Raw genomic sequence first — 23726 nt, forward strand, 5'->3', positions numbered from 1 at the left:
AGGCTGGGTGGGCGGGAAGGATGGAAGCCCTCCTCCGGCCGCGGGGTGGGGGCCGGTTGGGGGAGCTCCCGGCCTTCCGGGGGTCGCCGGGCGCGGCGGCCTGGCCAGCAGGGGTTAAGCGGTGACTTCAGCCGCGGCGAGCAGGCCTGCGGGCCGGGCTGGCAGGCGGGCGGGGGCGGCGCTGCGTCGCGTTGTGCGCGGCTGGACCAGGCCTCTCGGCAGCGGCGGCGGCGGCGGCGGCGGGCGCACCCCGGACCGGGCCGTGACTTCGCGGGCGGCGCGCGGCGCGGCCATTGGCTCGGGCGGCGGCGCGCCGGGCGGCTGGGGCGCGGGGCTGGGCCGGCCCGGCCATGGGCGCCCGCGGCCGCCGGGGCAGCTGAAGTGCGGGCGGCCGCTGGCGCCTTTGTGAGCGGCGCGGACAACAAAGGCGCGGCCGAGCGGCCGGAGCCGGTGAGTGCGGCCCGCGGGGCGCGGGGCCGGGCGGGGGGTTCCGCGATCCCCGAGACCCCGCCAGGGTGTCCGTGTGGCTCAGGGTCTCTCAGGGGCCGTGGGCGTCCCTGTGCGAGTGTCGCCGAGTCTAGGGTCTCGGTCTCCCGCGTGGTCCTGGTCTCCGCTCGTGCGTGATCCTTGTGTCCCCGATTCTCCGGGGGAGGGTCTCTCCCGGAGCCCGGGTCTCCTCCGTGTGCCCGGTTGTGTATGCGAGTGTGTATCTCAGTGTCTCTGGGGGTGAGGTCCCGGAGCTGGGGTTTCCTCTCTGTGTGTATGTATGTCCTGTGACATTGGAGCGATTGTATTCCTAGTGTGTGTGTGTGTGTGTGTGTGTGTGTGTGTCCCCTCCCCCCATGGGAGACTCTGTGTCCTTTGGGTGTCCCATCCCTCTGCATGACTCCTGTCTGGCTTTTGTGCATCTGTGTGTGTGTGTGTGTGACCTCTGCAGGTTCTGGCAGGGACAGTTTGGAAATCCCCCCACCCCCACCCTGGGCTTCACTTTCCCTTTGGTTCACCCAGGCCTTCAGGTCCTGCTGTCACTGTGGTTCAGCTCTCCCCTGCACTGACCTGAGGGTCCCTGGGATTAAGTGGAGTCAGGGATGCTCTTCTCGCCTCTGCTCTGGGCCTGCCTCTCCCACCCTGGACCCCTGCCCAGAGACTGGACGGGGGCGGCCTCCTGGAGGAGGGGAGTGTGGGAGGAGAGGATGCCCTGGTCAGCCAGAAGGCCACGGCCACAGAACCCGGTCAGGCCTGGACACTCCTGGAGACAGAAAAGTGTGTCCGGGACAGGCTCTGTGAAGATGAAGACCAGCCTCCTGGGCCTCCGGGGGGGGTCTTTGAGAGGGAGGCCAGGCCTGATGTAGGGGAGTCTGGGGAGAGTTCTTCCTCCCTCTTCCACGCTGGGGTCCTGGGGCAGGGGGTCAGGAAGCTTCCTTTAGCCTTGAGAGCCTGAGGACCCTGCCTCGGGCCACAGCAGGGAGGTGGTAGGGGTGGGCCACCCTGCCCACGGGCTCTGGAGCTAAGACTTTGTCTCAGAGGCCTTGGCCTTCCCGAGGGCTTCAGTCCGGGGAAGTCATGCTCTGCCTGCTGAAGCCCCATCTGTTCCTCCTCGGATGCTGGGGGGAGAGGACAGGTCGTGCAGGCTTATTAACATGCTCAGGTCTTCTCTGCAGGCCCTGCCTGAATGGCCCTGAGCTGCAGCATCCATCCGTCCCTCTGTCTCTCCACCCAGCACTATGCCCCACAGTGTCCAGGCCTCGGGTATATAAACTAGAAAGGAGGGCACAGTCTGTATATCTCCAAGCTCCCTGTGGCTGCGTTAAAACTTCTCGGGATGGAGCTCTTCTTCTGGCTTGTGAGGCCTCGGGTTGTGCCTGTGTCTTTCTTACTTTGCTCCATCACACTTGCCTTTCCGAGTTCCCCTGCTCCTTCCTCTTCCACCAGAGGGCCGTTGCCTTAGCTGGTCCCATCCTTCCGCTCTTTGCTTCTCTCTGGGCAGCCAGGCTGGCTCCAGAATTCCTGTTCGTGATGCTCTTAGAGCCCTCACTGCGGTCGGGGTGGGTTTTTACCCCTCCCAGTGGACTATAAGCCTTCGAGAGTAGGGCCCATGTCTGCCTTGATCACCAGTGCCTGACACACAGTAGGTGCTCAGTAAATGGTTGCTGATTATGTGGATGCCCAGGAACTAATGGTTCCTAAATTGTCCTGTTTCACAGGTTAGCTTTGAAGGAGTCTGGGGAGGGGGAAACTTGGTGGACTTCTTGGGACCCAGGTACCAGGTTCGTTTAAGAGGAAGGCCTACTGTTATTTAAATAAATAGTAAATTAACAGATAAATCAACAGTAAATTAAAAGCTCTTTATGGAACCCGGTATGTGCCAGGTGCTGGGCTAGCTGGTGCATGTATGTCATCTTTTAAACGGTGGGAAGGAGCAGAGTGGAAAGAATATAATCTTCTTAGATAAGTTTTAAAAAGATAAAGTGGGTGAGATATACTGCATATATATGTATGATAATAGTAGCTTAGATTTATGTTGCTCTTTCATGTCTGCTGTCTTTTTGCTTCTACAACCACCCTGATAATTAGGCAGTGAAGATGGGCTCATACCCATTTTACAGATGAGGAAGATGAAGCACAGCATTTAAGTGACTGCCGAAGGTCACAGTCAGTGAAGGACTCAAGCCTGGGTCTCCCTGACCGCCCAGTCCTTGCTTTCTTCTGCAAGCTTGTCTTTAGTATCTTTGGATTCTCATCTGCTGTCCTTGCCCTCAAGTCCAGGAAAGAGTCAAACTCATAAACAGTGGAGTAGGCCAAAGTTTTCTTTCCTCCCCCACTGTGCCGCCTGGGCCCCAGCTCAGCTCCTTTCTTGCCATGTGTCCCTGAAGAGTTCCTTGGTCTCTCTTTGCCTCAATGGAGGGCATTTGAGTCGCCTTCCTTTGGGGTCCTAGTCTAATGAGCTCCCAGGAGTGACTCGTCCTCGCACAGCCTGTGCCCGGCCCTGGGCAGTGGTGTGCTGGAGTCTGTACTGAAGAATGAGATCTGATTGCTAAATTTTAGGCGTTTTGCGAGTTGGCTGTTAACCTGCAAGTTTATAGTATGTAAACTGGCTGTAGTGTATAAATTTACAATTAAATAAATTATACCAAAAACAAGGGTAATAAGTACTCAGAATACAGTACTTCCTGATTATTTCACTGTTTTTCACAGTTACCTATGTATTTGTGATTATATCTTTTGTGTGTGTGTGTGTGCATGTATATATATAGATAGATAGATAGATCCTTTTATATGTCTGTATGTGTGTGTGTATATACATATATATACACACATACAGATCTTCCTCAACTTCTGATGGGTCCTGATAAACCCATTGTTAGTTGAAAATATTATAAGTTGAAAATACCGTAAGTCGAGGGAATTCCCTGGCAGTCCAGTGGTTAGGACTCTGTGCTTTCACTGCCAGGGCCCGGGTTCAATCCCTGGTTGGGGAACTAGGATCCCGCAAGCTGTAAGGTGCGGCCAATAAATAAATAAATAAATAAATAAATAAATAAAATGTTTAAAAAAAAGAAAATCTCATAAGTGGAAACTGCATTTAATACACCTAACCTACTGAACATCATAGCTTAGCCTCGCCTACATTGAACGTGCTCAGAACACTCCCATTAGCCTACAGTTGGGCAAAATCACCTAACACAAAGCCTATTTTATAATAAAGTATTGAATATCTCACGCAATTTATTGAACACTGTACTGAAAGTGAGAAACAGAATGGCTGTCTGGGTGCACAATGGTTGTAAGAGTTATCGGCTGTTTACCCTGGTGACTGCACGGCTGGCTGGGAGCTGCAGCTTGCTGCCCTGCCCTGCATCACGAGAGTGTTATACTGCATGTCACCAGCCCGGGAAAAGATCCAAATTCAAAATTCCAAGTACAGTTTCCACTGAATGCGTATCACTTTCACACCATCATAAAGTTGAAAAATTTAAGTTGAACCTTTGTAAGTCGGGGATGTAATGTACATATGGGTGTGCTCCTGCCATCTCTTCCCAACTCTGTTCAGCGGTCTCACCTTGTAGCTTCAAAGTGGCCACAGTGAGAGCATTTATACCACAGAAATTGGAAAACGCTGCAGGTGTCCCAGTTCTCCCCCCCTGTGGAGAACCAGCTGTTAAACATTTACCAGCACACCATGGGAATCTAGCAGTGAGCTCCCTGAGCACAGCCCCTCCCTGGAGCTTGCATTCTCATGTGACAGCACTCCAGGGCTGGTTCAGGGTCGTCACAGTGAGAGTGGCAGCTGCTGGGCTGGGTCTGCTATGATGGTAGGGTTATAAGTGGCCCTCAAATAAGCTCTCCACTCCAGAAACTGACTTATCTTCCCATGCACCAAGAAGAGGGGACGTGGGATGAGGATAAGTTTCAGTTAATTGAGAGCCTGCTTTGCCATTGATTGAAAAACCACACTCAAGATGACTCAGGTATCTGGGAGGCAAAGTGGTTGGGGTGCCTGAGGAGAGACTGTGGACGAGTCAAATAGCTCGGGGCTGGTGAAGGTGTGATGGCCGGGACTCAGGTGGCTAGAGCCGTCTGGGTGTGGCTTAGGCAACAGTGGACAGGACCCATCCATATGGATTCAGGGGCAGAGTAGAGTCAGACTGTTGAATGGGCAGGCTGTAGCTCTTGTACAGTCTGAGAGCCCTGGTTGGGAGAGGGGCATGAGCATAGTTACATACAGCGGGGGTGTGTGCAGAGTGTAGCAGAAGAATGGGTGGGGAGAGGGCAAGGGTCTGGGTGGAAGGAACAGCATGTGCAAAGGCTCGGAGGCACGAGCTGTTGGAAGTTCAGTCTGGCTCAGGTGTCAGGTGAATCAGGAGTCTGCAGAGCTGGTGGCAGAGCAGGGGAAATCCTGAACCTTTCTCAAGTCAGAGCGCACAGCATCATCTGGGTACCAGCAAAGGAACGCTGCCAGCCCCCTTCTGCCAGGGGCATCGTGCTCTGCGGATCACCCCCTCCCCTGAAAGTCTTTAAGTTTTCCGGGTAGTTTCTTGTTATCGTCAAGCTTGCTGCTGTTCCAGCCCTAGCATCTGTGGCTGGTGGATTCATAAAAAAAATTCCATTTTAATATCAGGCCAAAAAAATACAGAATTGGGAAGGTGGGTCTGCTGCCCTCCCTCCACCCCAAAGCTAAAAGTAACGGTTATTTAGGTTATCCAGTATTTTGATTACCTCTGCTACTTCTGCCCTTCATTTAGGCAGATAATTGGGAGCTTGTTTGTTTAAAGACAACTCATGTTACTTTAATGCCTGTATGTGGCAGACTTTTTTCATGCATCAATTCATTTAATTCCCACACTGAGCCTGCAGGTGGGTACTATTATCCCATCTTACAGATAAGGAACCTGAGTCTTAAAGAGGCTGAGTGACTTTCCCAAGGCCACAGTATAAGTGGCACGATTCGAACCAGGTGGGCCCTGAGCTCTTTCTACAGTCCCCCTTTGTTCTATTTTCCCCTTTGCCCTTTGAGGAGGGGAGGAAGAGAAGATTCGACACGTGTCTGGAATCTCAAAACACTCAGCCCTTCTTCGTTGGAAGTGAATGTGTGTTTTCTCTCCCATGTAGCTGGGTTCATCACCCTGTGGTTTAGGGTCAAGGCCTAGAATAGAACTCGGTGCCCAGATGGACCGCTAGTCCTGGTGTCTGGAAAGTGCTCATATAATGATGGCTCGTGTTTATGGAGAGTGCTAATTGTAATAGCTCATATTGACGGAGTGGCAGGCTCATTGGCGGGTGGGGGGCTCGCAGGAGTTTGTTTGGTCCTCGGCAGTCCTGACAAGTGGGCTGTATCATCAGCTCCGTTTTACAGCTCAGGTAAGTTATCTTGCCTGCCCGGAGACACGTAGCGCGGAGGAAGCAGCGCTGCTTGACCTTGTTCTGTTTGCCCAGAGCCCCAGCTCTCAACCCTGTGTCCTGGAGCCGTGCCACCCCTTCCAGGGCCTGGCCTCTCTGTGCCTCTGACAGACCCTGGCAGCGGGTTCCACATGCCGTGGGAACTCGGGGTGGGCAATTGATCGCTTGGCCAGCAGTGCAGGTTGTGCCCACCCCTTGGCCAGAGGCTGGTGCTGAGCCATGAGCTTTACCTTTTCCTGACCTGTCTGTGTAGAGAGAACCCCCTGCCAAGCGGCTCATCTTCCCACTGACCTATTGGGAGGGTGGCCTTGGCCCCGGCCTCACCACCACCTCGTTGCAGGGACATCGCCAGTGCGGGGCAGTGCAGGTGGCTTGGGGTGACCCCTGTCCATGACTGCACATTGGGCCTGAGGCGAGGTGGCATTTCTGGGTCTGGACCCCCTCCTACTTGAGAGCCTGGCCTCTGCAGGACCCCCCTCCCAGCGGCTTCCTGATTGGTATGCATCCCTGAATTCCAGCCCTGAGCACGCAAGGCGAGGCGGGAACCAGCTCCCATCACTGCCCTCTCTTCATTGTTTGAAGTGGGCAGACTTGGAGCGAGCTTTAAAAATACGGGCTTTTTATTCAATTTCCCTAGAAAAACAATGGTTTAAATTAAGTAGAGGAATAACCGTCTCTGGAAATCGAAGAAAAATATTCCGGAACCCAGACATTACCCAGAACCTTTGAATTTCTTTTAAAATAAGGGTTTATTTTACTTTAAATTATGCGTGTATTATGTGATCATTGAAAAAAACTTGGAATATACAGGGAGAAGAAGATTGAAATACCCCTTGTTGCTCCACCTGAAGACAGCCTGTCTCAGTATTGCAGTGTATAACATTCATTTATTCAGCGATTCATCTGATCATTCGGCAAGTACCAATTTAGGGCCCACAAAGGGCTGGGTCTGTGCTGGGCGTGAAGGGGGCGCAGGTAAATGGTACCCTGCTTCCTGCTGGACCTCTTTCTTTCTTTTTTTTTTTTTTTTGGCTGCACCGCGTGGCAGGTGGGATCTTAGTTCCCTGACCAGGGATTGAACCCATGCCCCTTGCAGTGGAAGCGCGGAGTCTTAACCACAACGGCCAGGGAAGTCTCTGCTGGGCCTCTTTCTATGCTGGACCTTGGGTAACTCACTTGGCCCCTCTGTATCTCAGTTTTCTCATCTGTAAAAAGGGTGTAATACAAGTACACTGCTCAAGACAGTGCCTGGCCCACTGTCCTGGCAGAGTTGGTGGTTCTTACCACAGTGACCAGGCCAGTTGTAAGTAGCCTTGCCCTTGTGGATCTTATGTGATGGAGGAGGAGACAAAAGCCAGACAAACGAGTTAAAGTAACCGCATGTCATGGAATTAGTCCTGCCAAGGAAACAACCTAATGTGATAGGATGGGAATAGCACGGGCTGGGGGGAGGCTGTTGGGAGAGGAGGGGGTGTACGTGGGGGTTAGTGGTGCAGAATTCGTCAGCTGGAGGTGGTGAGGAGGGCCCCTCTGAGGGGAGGCATTTAAGCTGAGTCCCAAATGACGAGGGAGGACCCACCTCCCCCTCCCCCTGCAAAGAGCAGACGGAAACGTGTTCCAGGCAGGTGCACAGCACATGCAAAGGCCCTGAGGTCAGAATGATCTTGGCTGGTCTGAGCAGGAGAAAGCCCAGGGCTTGCAGCGGCCAAGGCGGGGAGGGCAGTATAAGGAGACGCTGTGGAGGGCCATGTGGATCAAGGCAGGCAGTTAGGATGGCTAATCCAGGTGCAGCAGGAAGCCATCAGCAGTTTCTTTTTAGTTTCCTGTAAATACCTTTATTCATGAAATACAATCCCAAGATTCCAGCTATAAATAGCTCTGGAAAGAAATTTATGTTTTCTTCAGATAATTTATTCAGAAATAACTGAGTGCCTATGACGGGGAAGCACTGGAGTGGATGCTGGAGGGTGAGGGATGGACTCATAGATGAGAAAGGGGAGGCCTCGCCCGCAGGTGACTGGTGACCACGTGCCTGCATCCCGCCCCGCTGACCCCTCCCACAGCCTGCTGGAGCCTTGTGGGCCCCGACTCGCCTCAGGAAGGGACCCTCTGGCTGCAGGAGGAGAACCGGCTGTGGACACCCGGGTGGACTTGGGCCCGGAGGAAAGGCTCGGGTGGCTCAGGTATGAGAGGTGGCCATGGAGCTGGAGAGAAGACTTAGAGAAAGAATCGGCTGGAATTGCTGGTGGATTGGTCACAGGGGCTGAGGGAAAGAGAGGAATCAAGAGGAGCCAAGACTTCCAGAATCTTCTTTTGAGTGTCTACGTGGGTGGTGGTGTCATTACAAAAAGGTGGTTCCGAGGGGGTTGAGAGCATGGCTTTGGAGAATCCAGGAATCCAGCTGGGGACAGGTTCACGTTGAGAGGCTGGCTTAGAAGTCCACGGGAGAGGTGGGGGCCCCTTGGCTGGGTGTCATTAGCATATAGATGGCGCAGGTGGGACCACCCGGAGGCCAGGTGGAGGAGGAGGATCCAGGAGAGGAGGCCGAGGTGGGGCAGCCAGGGTGCTAGCAGGAGAAGGGAGGGAGAGTGGGGTCTCTGGGAAGCCGCCACGCCACACCACGGGGCCTGTTGCAGAAGAGAGCTGGTGGGCCACAGGGCTGCAGGCCGTAGAGAGTGGGAGTAAGACCAGACAGAAACACGGAGGCAGTTTGGGCCTTTATAAGGGCACTTTTGGAGGAGGGATGGGGTTGGAGTCTGCAGTGGGAGTGGCTGGGACGGGAGGGGAGCAAGGAGAGACAGCGTGTGCGGACAGCGCTGAGATGTTGGCCAGGCAAAGGGGGGTTGGAAAAAGATGTCTCGGGTGGAGGGGAAGTGGGGGGACCCAGGAGAGTGGTTTGTGCTGGTGGCCAGGACTGCTCTGAGAGGGGACAAGACACAGGGGGCAGCTACGGGAACCGGATCTTTAGGCAAATGAGAGAGGGTGGTACCCAGTGTGATGATGTGGGAGTGGGGGGGAGGCATTGGCCCTTGATGGGAGCCAGGATGCTCTTAGGAAATGGGAGAAGATGGGATAGATTTGGATTATACATGAGGAGAAGTTGGGGACAGTCCCATCTGATGGCCTCGTGTTTCTTAATGAAACCTGGACCAGAGGACGGTGAGGTAAGGGCCCCCCAAGGCTGCTCCCCCCGGGAGAGGTCATTCTGCGGCCACTAAAGGAACAGGCAGAGATGGCTGGGTCCCCACAATGACGGAAGCAGCCTCAGCCCGCCTTTGTATAGACAGAAAGGATCAGAGAGGTTAGTGGTTGGTTTGAGATGGCACAGAGGGGCTGAGCCCTCATTCCCGACTCAGTGGGGCTCACGTTCTCCGGGGCACCGGGCTGCTGGGGTGTGGGTCCCGTGCCAGCAGACGGGGGCAGCATCCAAGCCAGCTGGGAGGGTGGTGTCAAGGACACTCGGACCTTGCAGCAGGAGCTCAGTGCCCCGTGTCATGCCCGTCTCCTACTTTTCTTCCCCAGAGGTCAAGTGCAAGGAACTCACCTCTTCGTGCCAGGCACTGGACTGAGCACTCTGGGAGGATTAGGTCGCTGAGTCCTCACGGTAAGTGAGGTGCGGGTGCCGTTATTGTCCTCCCTCTACAGCGGGGAGAGGGGTCCCGAGAGGAGAAATACCACCCAGCAAGCCTGTGCCAGCCACAAAAGGGGGGTGAGGGTCCGCACCCAGCGAGTCCGGCTGCTTCTCCCACGCACGCCCGTTTTGCAGAAGAGGACGCCACAGCTCGTGGATTCGTTAATTTGTTCTCAGTTGCTTGTCCTCGCATTCCTCTCCTCCCAGCATATATTTACTGGACACCCCCTGGGAGCCGGGTACTGGGCTAGGAGCTAGAGATGAGTGCAATACGGTGACCACCTATCTGGGGTTGGGGGAGCAGACAGGTAACCGTGGAGGGAAAGGAGAGTGCCGGACCCAGGCATAGGGGCTCACCGGAGCTTCCCAAGGAGTGCTGGGCGAAGCAGCCTAGAGGCAGAGTTGGTTCTGGGAGAGGGAAGCGTCCCAGGTGTGTACAGAGGCTGGGGGTGAGTGCAAAGTAGGGCCCTGCGAGGTCAGGAGGGGTGCGGTCAGGAACGCCACTTGAGAACTCTGCCCGTCTCGCTAGGAGCTTGCACTTTATCTTGACCATGGGGAGCCATTCAGTTGTTTCTAGCTGGGGAGGGGCACGATCAGTGTGGTCAGCACTTTTTGTCCTGGTGGGGGCTGAGGTGGAAGGGACAGGAGACATCAGGGAGACATTTAGAGGCCGTTACAGGCCCTCTGATTCCTAGGTTGTTCTGCGGGCTCTTGCTGCTTTCTTCCTGCTTCCCAAACTCTGCTCATTTCTCTTGTCTAAAAAGGTTCCCGAGACTCAGAGAGGTTAAGCAACTTGCCTGAGGTCACGCAGCATAACACGGCATCCAGGTTCCTGCTGGTTTCTTGAGTGAAACAACCAGAGTCTCAAAGGTGGAAGCAGGTGGCAAGTAACCTCTGCGAGGGGCTCACAGGAGGCTCCAGTGGACTGTCACCACCTGCAGGTCCCCCTGTGCCTTTAAATGTTGTTCTTTTGCCGGTCTCAGAGGCTGGGTGGGACTTCTGGGAGGGAGGAGCTGGGCTGCTGCTGGGAACTGGGAGTCCGCCTTCCCAGGAGCTGGGGCCCCATGTTTAAGCAGTTTCCTGGGGAACTGGCTTCCTCCCCAGTGAGTGATGAGAAAACTCTCTGGGGCTGGGCCAGGTCATGGGAGGCCAGCAAGGGCGGCGGTCTCCGCTGGGGAGGATGGCTGTATTTTACTGATGCCAGGCAGAGGCCTCCTTCTCGGGGGGCTGGAAGAGATGGGGAGCGGTTCCCAGAGCCCTGTTCCTGTCAGTCCCGTCACTTTGGGCAGGTGTCTTGCCTCTCTGGAGTCTTGGTTACCTCATCTGTGAGGGAGGGATAATATTAAATGTGCTCCCGAGGGATTGAAAAAATAACCGGTGTTTTTCACTGAGGGCCTCGAGTGTGCCAGGCAGCACGCATTATCTTCTTTCAGTTCATGTGGCAACCTTTGAGGTATGTAGGGTTATCTTCATTTTACAGATGGGGCAGCCGAGGAACAGAGAGGGTAATTCACCTGAAGTCATACAACTTGTAAGTGGCAGAACTTGAACACTGATCCATCTGACTCTGGAGCCCTCCCTTGAAACCCCTTTGGTCCCTGTCAAACTTCCTTGGCAAATCACCTGATAGAATCTTCTGGGGCTCCAGCTTTCTGGCCACCCCACTTTGGGGCACCCCAATCTAGTCCAACCCCGTAAGTTTTATCACGAGGCCTTGGAGCCCCAGTGGGCCTAGGCCCCTTGCTCATCATCTCACAGCCACTTGGAGCAGACTTGGGACAAGAATCCCAGCATCCCAGGGATACTGGCCTTCTGCCCTTTCGCTACCCCAGGGCCTCAGGAAGACCACCAGACTGGGAGCCCGGCACCTGGGTTCTAATTCCACCTCTTCCTCAAACCAGCCAGGAAAACTTGGGCAACATTTCATCCTGCCTCTAACTTCACCCTAAGCCTCAGTTTCCTCTTCTGCAAAATGAGCAGGTGAAGAATCTAGGGTCTCTACCAATTCTAATAATCCACGAGTATAGGATTTCAGATTTCTGGGAGTCGGCAAGAGTCAGACATCTGCCACGTTTTTCTACTTCCTGTCCTCTGTTGCCTGGGGGAGGGGCAGGGGGAGATTGAATTGAGAAAACAACTCAGAGAGCCCTATAGTTAGATAGCAGCTTATGATCTAAGCATTGATGGAGCGCCCTGTGTGCCAGGCACTGAGCTGGCCGCTTTGCGTATTAACTGAATGGTGTGCTCACCAGGGAGGTGGGTATTATTAGCTACGTTGCAGGTGTGGAAACTGAGGAATAAAGAGGTTAGCTAACTTTCCCGAGGGCCAGGCTATACAGTTACCTTTATACGAGAACTGGACTTAAAAACCCAGAGGCAGTGCTAAGGGTCTGTGGGGATCCGTCCTGCCTCGTGGCCCATCGTACGGAGCTCTTGGTAAAACCGGCTCTCTGGGACCCCAGATGGAAAAATCCACCCTATCCATCCACCCTTGAGCGATGGTGATTGGGGTCCAATCTGGAAACACTCAACGGATGAGTCACAGGGAGGATGATGAAGGGATGATGGCAGGGAGAGCAAAACAGTGCTTAGTCCGCCGTCGGCCAGAGCTCAGCCTAGCCTGGCAGCCCGGCCACAGAGCGCAGGCCACGGCTGTTTACAGAGTCGAGGATTTGGGACCAGGGAGAGGCTGTGGCTGACGGGGAGGGAAATGGGAGCTGAGGGTAGGACAGTGGGGTCGGACTCTTGTCTAGAGCTGGAAGGGCCTTCTGGGATTATCTACTCCAAGCTCCTAATTTTATGTATGGGACATCTTAGTCTGGAGAAGGGCCGTGACTTGCCCCAGGTCACACGGCCAGTGACAGCAGACCCGAGAACAGAAGAGGATTTGGGAAGCTGGATCCTCAGCTTCCTTCTGGCCACTGTCGTGGGGATGACTTCCTGCCCAGGCCCTGCTGCTGTCCGCCCTCTCTCCCTTCCATCAGAAGATCAAGAGCAAGAACAGCGACAGTAAACAGAGGAATCATCTTGCTGAGTATAAGCACGGTGGTCGCCAGTATGGACTCTGGAGGCAGGCTGTCTTGCTCAAGCCTTACCGTCCCCCCACCCCCTTCCTCGCCCTGTGACTCTGGGCAAGGAATGTAATTCCTCTCAGCCTCCAACTTTCTTCATCTGTATCATGATTCAAGCAGATTCTGAAATTGCAGGACTTTTCAGTGCCTTTAACGTCTAGAAGGGCAATTTCTACCCTGGTTCTTCCATGGTCTTTGACCACTGAACACCTTTTTTTGCACTGAGTATCTATTAGCATATTTCAGGACACAGGTATTCCCCCAGATGTGCAGACTGAGAAACACTGATGTCGGTGGTACCTCAGGACTATTTAAACATTGGAACTCAGGCACTGTGGACTGATCGTAGAGTTTTGGGGAGACATCCCTACTGAGCTGTGACATTCAGCACCCTCACCAGTCTCCTTGGGATGCATAACCGACCAGACTGTTCCTGCTCATTCCATTCTTTGACGCCTCCTCCTTCCTGGAGCACGAGCTGCTTTATCACCGTACGTGGTGGAAACAGAAGGAGGCTTCCCTGATTGGAGCCACCCTGTCTTCCTGGGACAGCAAGACTGGCTGAGATGTCCAGGGCCGGCAGCTGCTGCCCTGCTGCCAGGCTTACCTGGGAGCAGGCTTGGAGGATGCGAGGCAGGGCAGCCTGGGACCGTGGGGTGAGTCTGGGGCATGGCCACCTGGCTTCTAGGTTGGCTCTGCCACTCACCCTTTTATAACCTTGGGCAAGACACAGCCCTCCCTGGGCCTCAGTTTCCACATCTGTAAGATAAGAGGCTAGGTGTAGTGATTTGTTGGTTCCCTTTGGGGCTGATGTTCTGAGGAATGGGCACATTTGTTACCTTTCGGCCTCATACCCTCATTCATTTGCTGGGTTCTTGGAGTCATCCAAGATATCCCCCTTTTTTTTGGCTGCACTGCACAGCTTGCGGGATCTCAGTTCCCCGTTCCCCGATCAGGGATTGAACCTGGGCCACGGCAGCGAAAGCCCAGAATCGTAACCATTAGGCCACCAGGGAACTCCCAAGATGTCCTGACAGGAGCTTTTCTTTCTCAGGAGGTTAAGTGTGCATGAAGGGGCCAGATACAAGCAGGTGCTCTGAGCACCCTTGGGAACTGGGAGCCAGTAATTCTTATAAGTTAGTGTGTGCCGGCATTGCCCCAATAGCCTGCAAAGAATGCAGATTCTCGGGCCTCACCCCTAGAGATTCTAAGTTTGTAGGTTGGGGTTGGACCTTAGAGTCTACATTTTAAAAAAGCCTCCCCTTCATTCAGGTTGTTGTGAAGTCAGTAGTTCAAGGACCACACTTTGAAAAAGGCCGTTAGACTCTCTTTGAGCCAAAAAAGGCTTAGGAGAGTGACAACCTGCCAGGTTTGGTGATGACTCTGTGTGACCTTGTTCCGAGCTGCCCTCATCTGTGGTCACAGCCTTCAGTAGCTGGTTACTCTTCTTGCCGACAAGCTAGTGTTTCCCAAACCTGACTGATTATCAGGATCTCCAGGAAGCTTTTGAACAAAATACGAATTCTTGAGTCTCACCCTTAGTGATTCTAAGCCAGCAGATCTTGGCTGGGACAAGAAATCTCCATGTTTAAAAAGCCCCCTAGGTCTTTGGTTCATTTGTTTGTCGTTCATTCATGCAATGCTCTAGCCCCAGGGGAAGGCGTTGAGGACATAATTGTTAGACCAGATGCGGTCTCGGACATTATGTCACCTATGCTGCAGCCTGGTGAAGGAGACAGACGGTGATCACATAGCGATGCTCAGCCAGGTTTGGGAAATATGTCTAGAAAATGGTTGGGTCAGATTCAATACCTGGGCAAAGCTGGGCTTCCTGGTAAATTCCAGATTGAAGTAGAGCCCTGAGCCCAGTGGCCTTTGGTCACTGCTTATGGATACCTGTCATTTTTTCATTCACTTATTCTTTTATTCATCCATCCATCCATCCATCCATCCACCTATTCATTCATCCACCCATCTATCCATCTATCCATTCATCCATCAATAGATCCACCCATCTATCCATCTATCCATTCATCTATCAATCGATCCACCCATCCATCTATCCACACATCCACCCATCTATCCATCCATCCATCCATCCATCCATCCATATATCCACTAATCCACCCATTTACCTAACCATCCATCCACCCATCCACCCATCACTCTTGAATCTCTACCATGTGTTGAGGGCTGCACTAGGTACTGGAGAGACAGAAATGAAAAGCCTTGCCCCTACCCTCAAGGAGCTCACAGTCTAATGGGTGGAGGGGTCAGAAAGCAAAGCAAATGATTCCAATCCAGAGTGTTAGTTGCTCAGAGGGGCGAGTGGCTGGTTCTCCCAGTGGGCCTCATGGAAGATTTCCCTGAAGCTGGCTTGTGTTAAGGCTCAAAATGTAGGTGGGAGGGTCCCAGGCAGGTAACGTAGGGCGTGGCTTCCAGGCCAAGGAAGGGTCTTGCCCTGGGGAGGGCAGGTCATTGTGGCTGGGCAGGTGGGGGCACCTCTTCTGCTCCTGGAGCTCAGGCTCTGTCTTTTGTTTTCCATGTTTGTTTCTCCATGAGGCCTGGTCCACAGTAGGTGCTCAGCAAACGTTCGTTGTTGGTGAGTGGGGAGGTGTGGGGTGATCTGGAAGAAGGGATGGCCTTGTGGGCCACACTGCAGAGCTTGTGGCTCTGTGGGCCCTGGGCAGGGTGCAGGTGGGGAATGACACCATCGCCTGGGCTCCCTTGGCTGGGGGAAGGGGGAGAATGGAGATGACCAAGGGGGCCCCCCAGCTCTCACCTTTGTCGGCCTTCTCGGCCTTCAGTTCTCTCCTTGTGCGGATCAGAGCCATTGCCTCTATGAAAACTCGTTGAGCCCATGGCTCTTTTCCTAGAGTGGGTCTCTCCTGCAACCCAAGGGCTCTGCCTCTGTTGGTGGATGAGGAGGACAGGGTGCTCTGGGGAGGTGAGTAGATGCAAGGGTGGGTGGCTAAGAGCCTTGGCCTCTGGCATCAGCCTGTTTTTTTTTTTTAAATTAATTAATTAATTAATTATTGGCTGCGTTGGGTCTTCGTTGCTGCGTGTGGGCTTTCTCTAGTTGCGGCGAGCGGGGGCTACTCTCTGTTGTGGTGCAGGGGCTTCTCATTGCGGTGGCTTCTCTTGTTGCGTAGCACAGGTGCTAAGCGCGCGGGCTTCAGTAGTTGTGGCTCATGGGCTCAGTAGATGTAGCGCACGGGCTTAGTTGCTCTGTGGCATGTGGGATCTTCCCGGACCAGGGCTTGAACCCATGTCCCCTGCATTGGCAGGTGGATTCTTAACCACTGCACCACCAGGGAAGCCCCAACAGCCTGGTTTTGATTCTCACTTCTGCCTCTTGTCAGCTGTGTGTCCTGAGGCAAGTGTCTCACCCTCCTCGCGTTTCAGTTCAGTTTCTGAGTTTGTCGAATGGGATAATACCAGCCTCTCCCTCATCCGGTTCTTGAACCGATTAAGAGAGCTGTCGTGTGTAAAGCACTCAGAGCAGTGCCTGGCACCCAGTAAAGCATCTGATAAATGTTAGTTGAAGTGTGGAGCTTGGGAGGCAGTTGTGCTGGGGTGATTGGAGCCAGAAGGCCTTGTTTGAATCCCACCTCTACCTCTGACTAATTATAGAGACGCTGGCAAGCTGACTCAGGCTCCGAGTTCGGGTTTCTCATCTGTGATGCCCTGTAGGATTGCTGGGAGGAGCACGGAGTCTGGTGGTTCCTTTTCTGCACTGGGCTTATTACTGAAGTCTGAAAACTTGGGTCTTAACCGGTAGAGTGAAATCTCCATCTGGTGAGGGTGGCATGGACGGTCACCTCCACAGCCCGCAGACTCTGGGGGTCGGTCTCTTGTCTGTAGGGCCACCTCTCTTGGTCCCAGCCCCCACTTCACATGCCCTCACTGGTTTCTGGGGTCCTTTGGAAATGGATCATCATATGACAGGGGCACAGGGTCTTCAGAGCAGGGTGCTATGGGGGGAGGGTCGCACTAGTCTGTAGGGGCACATGGAAGGGACTCTCCTTCCCCAGCCAGCCTGGGTCTGGGTGCCCTGGAGAGACCAGGATTTCAGACACCTGTCCTGGCCTCAGCACCTTACCTCTCCCACATCATGTCCCTGCTTGGTTTGAATGTTCAGGGCTGAGTGATTTGGGCATGCCTGATGCCCCAGAAGATTTGGGTCACAAGCAGGTAAATATTAAACCCAGAAATCTAGCTCCGAATGGAAACCTGTTTGGGCTGGTTGCCTGGGGGACTGCCAGGTTCTGAGCCTCCCGCCAGCTGATGGCTAGGATAGGCAAGCACCCTCCAGGGGAGGAAAGGGCACCTGCTGCATTCCACGTGACTGCATTTACTTGCCATTACTGTCCAGTGGTCAGGGGCTGCTGTGTCTGTTTTACAGTGAGGAGGAAACCAAGGCACAGAGAGGGCAGGAGGTCTGCTTAGGTTTACATAGCTAATGGGGGGACCTGGGGTTGGACCCGGGAGGGCCTCTCAGCAAAGCCCATGCTTTTCTGGCCCTGGGCCCCCAGTGGTCTCCTTGCTGCTGCTAGGGCCATGCCAGGGTGCTGTGGGGATCACAGGTGCTGAGGTTTGCTCTCTGGCTCCTCTGAGCCTGGGCCTCAGATTCCCTTTTTGCAAAGTGGGGACAGTCTTGTTTGGGGTGCCTGGCAGGCAGGACCGGGCCCAGGACACCTGAGTTCAGTGATGCTGGGGGCAGGATCCCAGGGAGCTCTTCCTGTTTGCAATGTACAAAGCTCTCCTGGGGCCTGGGCAGGGCTTCGGGAGTAACCACCTGGGCAGTCAAATAAGCCTTCTCTTGAAGACCATGTACGAGGGGGATGCCCAGGGCCCAGCCACAGTTCCCATCCTCTGGGAGCCAATACACAAGCCAGAATGAGAACATAGGTTTGGGGCTTCAGGACCTGGGTTTGCATTCCGGGTCTTATTAGCTGTGTGATCTTGGGCAGGTGCCTTCGTCTGGCTTAGCCTTGGCAGCTCCCTCTGAAAGACAGGAATTATAATTTACTTCACCGGACCATGGCGAAGAGGAAGTGAGATAGTGTTCTCAAAGCTCCTAGTAGAAAGTAGGTGTTCAGTCAGTTGACTGCCCTCCTCAGGCTCTCAGGGGATAGTCTTCTAAGGCTGAAAGTGACCAGCAGATCTGAAAGGTGAGTGAAGACTGCTTCTCAGTGCTGCCAGCAGTCTAGGAGTAGCATGGGCTGGTCCTGCAGGCCGCTGGGGATGGGGCAGAACGGGGCGTCAGCTCCACAACAGGATGGGTGGGATGTGGGGTAAGCTTAGCTGGGGAGAGAGGGGGTTGTTGGCTTTTACCTGGTCTCCGCACCCCCAGCCCTATAGGCAGTGGCAGCCCCAGACCCTTGGCTGTTTTCACAGACTGTGAAAATCAAAAGCCTGGGAGAGGAAGTGACTTGTCGAGCGTTGGTGGGAGTTGGTGGCAGAGGCAGCCTGACCCCTAGCCCGAGGTCCACCCGGTCCTGAGACTGCTCCATGGGCCGCCTGGGGTGGGCCCCTGGGGCGGTTGGCCTCCCTCGCCTCTCCAGTCCGCCCTGAAACCAGCTATGAATGGAATATTCTGGGCTACATGACTCACAGGCTGGCCCTTCCTCCACTAGGGTGCTTTGGGTTTTCCTTTCTTTACTTTTCCCTAATAAGGTCTCATGTGGCTGGCTTTCACCTCTCCTTTCTTTGGGCCTGGAGGAGTGGTGACTTTTGCCCCAGGAAGCCTGTCCTGGGAGGGCTCCCGTTAGGCTGCTGGGCTGCACGTACTCAGACCTGGGTAAGTTTAAAGGGAGGCCGGGCAGAGGCATTGGAGCCGCGCAGACCTGGGTCCGGAGCTCGCCGCCCGCTCTCTAGCTGTGTGACCTCGGACAAGTCCCTTTGCCTTTCTGAGCCTCAGTTTTTGGACTCTGTTCAATCCAACCCACATTTTTTGAACCCCTGTTAGCTGCCAGGTATGGCGCTAGGCAGTTCCGGTAGAGCAGCAAGCAGACTCAGCCGCTGTCCTCTGGGAGCCTCGAGACTGAGTGGGGAGTCACGTGGGGGCCGGGCTTTCCACCCCGAAGCACATGTGAAACCCCACACCCGGCTCCTGGTTTTACTAGAAACTCAGAGATCATAGTGAGCCTTAGTTTGATTCCCAGCTAGTGAGAGCAGTAGTTGGGATTTCATGTCAATTATTGTCACTTGGATTTCACACTTGTTAGCAGGAAAGCGCAGGACCTACTTCTGGAGGGACGGCCTTGATTTTCCATGCACGTTGGTGATGTGAGTTGGTGTCCCTGGTGGTGAGCTGAGGCTGCCGTGTTCCCACGTGTGCCCCAACCTTGGCAAGGAGGAAATGCAACCCAGATAATGTTCCAGGGTAGTCCACCTCCTGGCATGTAGTGGGTACTCAGGAAGTGTTTGTTGAACCAATGAGAGGGACAGTGGCAGCCTGGAACACATCCTAGCGAGGGTGTGATTGACTCGGGGAAGGAGGGACAGCTTATGGGTGTCCCGTGCAGGAGGGAGGAGGCTTGTCCTGAGAAACTTCACAGGATGAAATGAGGGCAGGTTTATTAGACTTTTCTAATGTGGGACAATGAGTCTTCTGCCAAAGGAAGAATTCAAACATGAGAATATGATGTGGGACTGTGTGACTCAGGCTTGGGTAGAGGTGAGACATTTATGGAATAGCCACTCTGTGGCTGGCATAGGGCTGGGCTCAGTAAGCTCCGTCAGGGCAGGGAGGCTTTTTCTTTTTTTGTTCACTGATGTATCCCAGGCACCTAGAACAGTACTTGGCTCACAGGGGTGCTTAATAAACGTGAATTGATTGACTGAATGCATGAATGAGTATATTACTTAATTGGGTCTCAGGGGTGTTATTACACCCAGTGTGCAGATGAGTAAACTGAGGCTTATGGAGGTCAAGTCACATGTTTGCTGGGTTGTGGGGTCAGGATTTGGAGTCAGGGCTGCCTGATTGCAAAGCTTGTGCTCTGACCCACCCATCTGTTGGGATCCTCAAGAAGGAATTCTTGCCCTGGCGGACAGGTTGGATGGATTTCAGCCTCTCAGAGATCCCTCTCTTCGGAGAGTGACTAATTGTGGGAAAATACAACATGCTTGACTCAGAACTAATGGCAGGGCCAATGCTGCGAATCACAGTGGATCACCCAGCCTGCTCTGATCAACAGGCACCCTTTCAAAGAGAGGGGTTAGGAGGGGATCGATGCTGCCCGCCCAAAGGGGGTCCTGCCAGGCTTGGCCTGATGTCGTGGTCATCCTCAGCCACAGCAGAGGGGAGGGCGCTGGCTCAGATGGGGCCTAGCACACAGCCGGCACAGTGGGACCTGAATCTCAGGCCGACCCTGCCCAGGTGCCTGCTCCAGGGGAGTGGCTGGATTGGTGAGGGTGAATCCCTGGTGTTCACGGGAACCTGTGCCTACCCTCAGCCCCCAGGTGGTTCTGGACAAGGATGCCCAGCGAGGCTTGACATGTTTGCATTCAGCTGCTCCGGGAGGGGGCCGCTTATTGAGGCTCTGCCGGGGACAGCGTAGCTGGAACCCCTGCCCAGGGCCACCGGGCCGGAGCACTTTGTCTGCTGGTCCCCCACGTTCTCCTGATGTGCTGCTGCTCAGGGCCCCTGTCCCACCAGCTGCCCATGAGTGGGGTCCCCATGGCCCCGTCTGCTCACCTGAGCATTTCCCAGGCAGCAGAGCAGCCCAGCGGACTGGTGGCCGGCTAGTGGCTGAGGTGCGAAGGTGTGAATACCGTAGGGGTTCAAGGCACAGCCCTGCAGCCAGATGGCCTGGGATCCAATCCCAGTTCCCCCTTGTATTGACCGTGTGACCTTGAGCAATTTTCTTACCCTCTCTGTGCCTCTGTTTCCTAATCTGTAAAATGAGGGTGATAATAGTTCCTCTCTCAAAAGGTTGTTGTAAAGATTAAAGTAATTATAGGACTAAAGGACTTGGAATTGCTCCGGGCCCTTAGTTAGCAATTAATACATGTGAGGTGTTGTGATGCTGATTTTGGCACTCACTCCTTGGTGGCCACTCGAGGAGCGAGCGAGCGTTTGCCTTTTTTCTGTGCCCATTGTCCGGGCCCTGGATTCCACCCACTCAGTGCCGCTTTTGTGGATGAGTACCTGGGCCAGGTTGCTGGGGAGAGACGAGCCAGGGCAGCGCAGGGGCCCCTGACTCCCACTGGAAGCCCCCTTTCTACCGTCCTCCCTCCCTCTCTCCTGCTCCCATGTCCCAGGCTTGCAGAGATGAACTATTCATGCTTTTGTTTACTGTTTCAAGGAGCATTAACTGACATCACCCCACCCCAGGTTCAGGGCCACTCCCGGAAGTTCCCCTAGGCCTCCAGGTCTCCCCTGCAGAAGCACTGCCGGCTCTTGACTGTTGGAGCCCATTCAGTTCACCTTCCCCTGCTGGACTGTGGGCTCCGGGGGCCAGGGGCCGTGTCCGTCTTGCTCACCACTACACCAGCCCAGTGGGGCCTCGCCTGGCACTCAGCACACTGGAGATGCTTGATGAATAAGTGTCCAGGGCTGAGCCATGTGCTAGGCTAGGCTCAGGGCGCGGGGGGGGGGGGGGGGGTGGTCAGAGGGGAGTGGGGCACGGCCCTGGCCCAGAAGAGCTCGAGGTCTGGTTGTTTATTTGTGAACTCAGAGATGGTGGCTGGGTGCCAGGAACGGTGCTGGGTGCTGAGGAGGGAGAGGCGTAAGGCGTGGTCCTTGCTTTGACGAGGCTGCAGCCTGCCCTCGCTCCCTCCCTCCTGCCCTCCCTCCCCACTTCCTGTATTCCAGATGCCGCGCCAGGTGGTGGAGGCACACAGAAAAGTAGGTCGTGGCCTCTGCCCCCAGTCTCTGCCCCGAGATCCACAAAAACAAGTAACCAGAGCATAATGCAGTTTCTTTAGAGACTTGGAACCTGGTATTATCTGCCATGGAAACCAGAGGCAATGACTTTGGTCTCTGTGTCCCTGTGACTAATAACAGTAACACTACCCTGCATTAACAGGCCAGTGTCTGCTCTAGATCCTCAGAGGACTTGACCAGATGCCCCGAGACCAGGAGTTTTCTACCTCAGCGCTGTCGACACTTGAGCTGGATAGTTCTCTGCTGTGGAGGCTGGGCTCTGCACTGTAGGACATGCAGAGCATCCCTGGCCTCTACCCCATACATGCCACTAGCCTCCCCCTCCCTCCCCGTTGTGACAACCCAAATGTCTCCAGACATTGCCAAATGTCCCTGGGTGGCAAAGTCGCTCCCGTTGAGAACCACTGCCTTAGATGGATCAGTGAAACTGTAATTGCATAAATCAAGATGGAATGGAAAATTTGAAATCCAGTACTGCCACCCTCCAAAAAAAACAAAAGAGGAAAAAAGCGCCCACAACATCCTGTATTCCTTGGGTTTGGCATAAAATGCAAACATCCGTTGGGAGGTGGGAGAGCCCTTGGAGGCCTGAGCAGTTGTGTGCCTTGGCCCAGGCCAACCGGAGGCAGAGCCTCTGGCAAAAGAACAGGGCCATCGCCAGGCCTTGTGTCCCCTTGCTCTGTGTGGTTACAATGTAGGGCAGGTCATCAAACGACCCTAGGGAGTACATACGACCATCATCAGTTCTGGGGGAGTTGAGTCGGAATGTTCGACTGGCTGCCTCAATCTCAATTAAGCCCTGGTGTTCCCCCCACCCCATAGTGCCTATCCTGGTTTGTATAGATGTATGGACTTGTTTAATTGTTTAGCATCTGCATCCCTGTGGGGTTGTGGATTTCAAGGGGGCAGCATCCAAACCCCCAGAACCTTGCATGGTGCCTGGCATCCAGTAGTGCTCAATCAATTTTTGCGGAATGATTAAGAAATATTGTTGGGTGGATCCAGAGAGATAAAGACTGGCTCTCCTGCCCTCCCCTTGAATGCTGTTACGTTCCCAGAAGGAGGGAGTGGGACCTGGAGACCTCAGTTCTAACATACAGGGCACATATGTGGAAGACGTGACCTTCCTCGCTCACTTCCTGGTTTGCATCCTAATGGGAAAGGAGATGGTGTCTCCCTCCTCTGACCAAGACCCTGGCCACAGCACAGACCTCGGATGAACCTGGCAAAGGCTCAGCCTTGGCAGGAAATGCACAGGTGTCCGCGCGTGTATCCCCCTGCCGCCATCTAGCATTTTGGAGCACCTGTTGGCTGCAAGCAGGGAAGAGAGCACCAGATCCTGCCTTCCCAGGCCTGTCTCTTTCCTCAGGTCACTTGAGGATGCTCCTGATGCAGTGTCAAGTGACAGCCGCGGGCAGGCGGGGTCGGGGTGGGGGGCGGTGGTCACTGTAAGTTTGCTGCCTGGAGGCGGGGTTGCTGTCCCTGACTTTAGCAGAATACATTTGAGTTCAAGCAAGGAAATTGAAGCATCCTGATATTTGCAACTCTCCCCAGGGCTGATTCTCCAGCCAGGGTGCTTTACATAAGGGGTACATCTGCAGCCAGCTGTGAGGCCCCGCCCCCCCTTGACCACGTGAATTCAGGCAACTGGAATGTCTCCCTGGCACCACGCGCTGAGCTTTGGTCATCACCGTGTTTCACACCAACTAAGGGAACTCAGCCTCACTGTCGTTTCTGGGGTCCTCTCCTTTCCTGCTGTGACCTTCTTCCCCGGAATCTTGACTTTAAAAGGGGCAGGAGGTGGGTGGAGGCTTTGGGGAGCTGAGTGTTAGCTTCAGGGCCAGGCCAAGCTGGTGGCTGTCCCAGAGCACATCAGTGGGCACCCCTGGCCCTCAGTGGGGGGCACTGCATGGTCAGAAGCTGCATGAGGGCTTTCACTGACCCAGAAAGACTCTGGAGGACAGTGATGGGGGGGGGCCCTGGGACTGCTCAGCTCTACCTGGGACACCACCCCTTCTTGCAGGCCAGGGCTGCTGTCCAGTTAGAAGGAGGTGGTCATTCATTCATTCAGTAAACATTTATTGAGCACCTCCTGTGTTCCAGGCTCTCAGCGAGGTATTTTATGTGAATTATTCTCATTTAGTCCTTCTAACAACTCTTTGCAGTGGGGATTTTTAGAGTTTTCCTACAGAAGAGGGAACCAGGGATCAGAACGGTGAAATAATGTCTT

The 23726-nt window shown here is 54.3% G+C and overlaps 1 protein-coding gene across 7 annotated transcripts in view; it reads left to right on the top strand.

Annotated features, from left to right (window-relative positions):
* The first annotated feature begins 216 nt into the window (after positions 1-216).
* ARHGEF10L (Rho guanine nucleotide exchange factor 10 like) overlaps positions 217-23726 on the top strand; it is a 145051-nt gene continuing 121541 nt past the window's right edge. For 2 of the 7 annotated variants that reach the window (XM_057549406.1, XM_057549427.1), the window contains exons 1-3: positions 217-450; positions 9421-9502; positions 10294-10470. The gene's annotated coding sequence lies outside the window, so the exon portion shown is untranslated. Of the gene's footprint in view, positions 451-9420; positions 9503-10293; positions 10471-18334; positions 18404-23726 lie in introns of those variants that run through there. The other 5 variants (XM_057549433.1, XM_057549438.1, XM_057549422.1 and 2 more) reach the window with 4 other exon arrangements.

The sequence above is a fragment of the Balaenoptera acutorostrata genome, chromosome 1 (assembly GCF_949987535.1).
Source record: "Balaenoptera acutorostrata chromosome 1, mBalAcu1.1, whole genome shotgun sequence".
Classification (NCBI taxonomy): Eukaryota; Metazoa; Chordata; class Mammalia; order Artiodactyla; family Balaenopteridae; genus Balaenoptera; species Balaenoptera acutorostrata.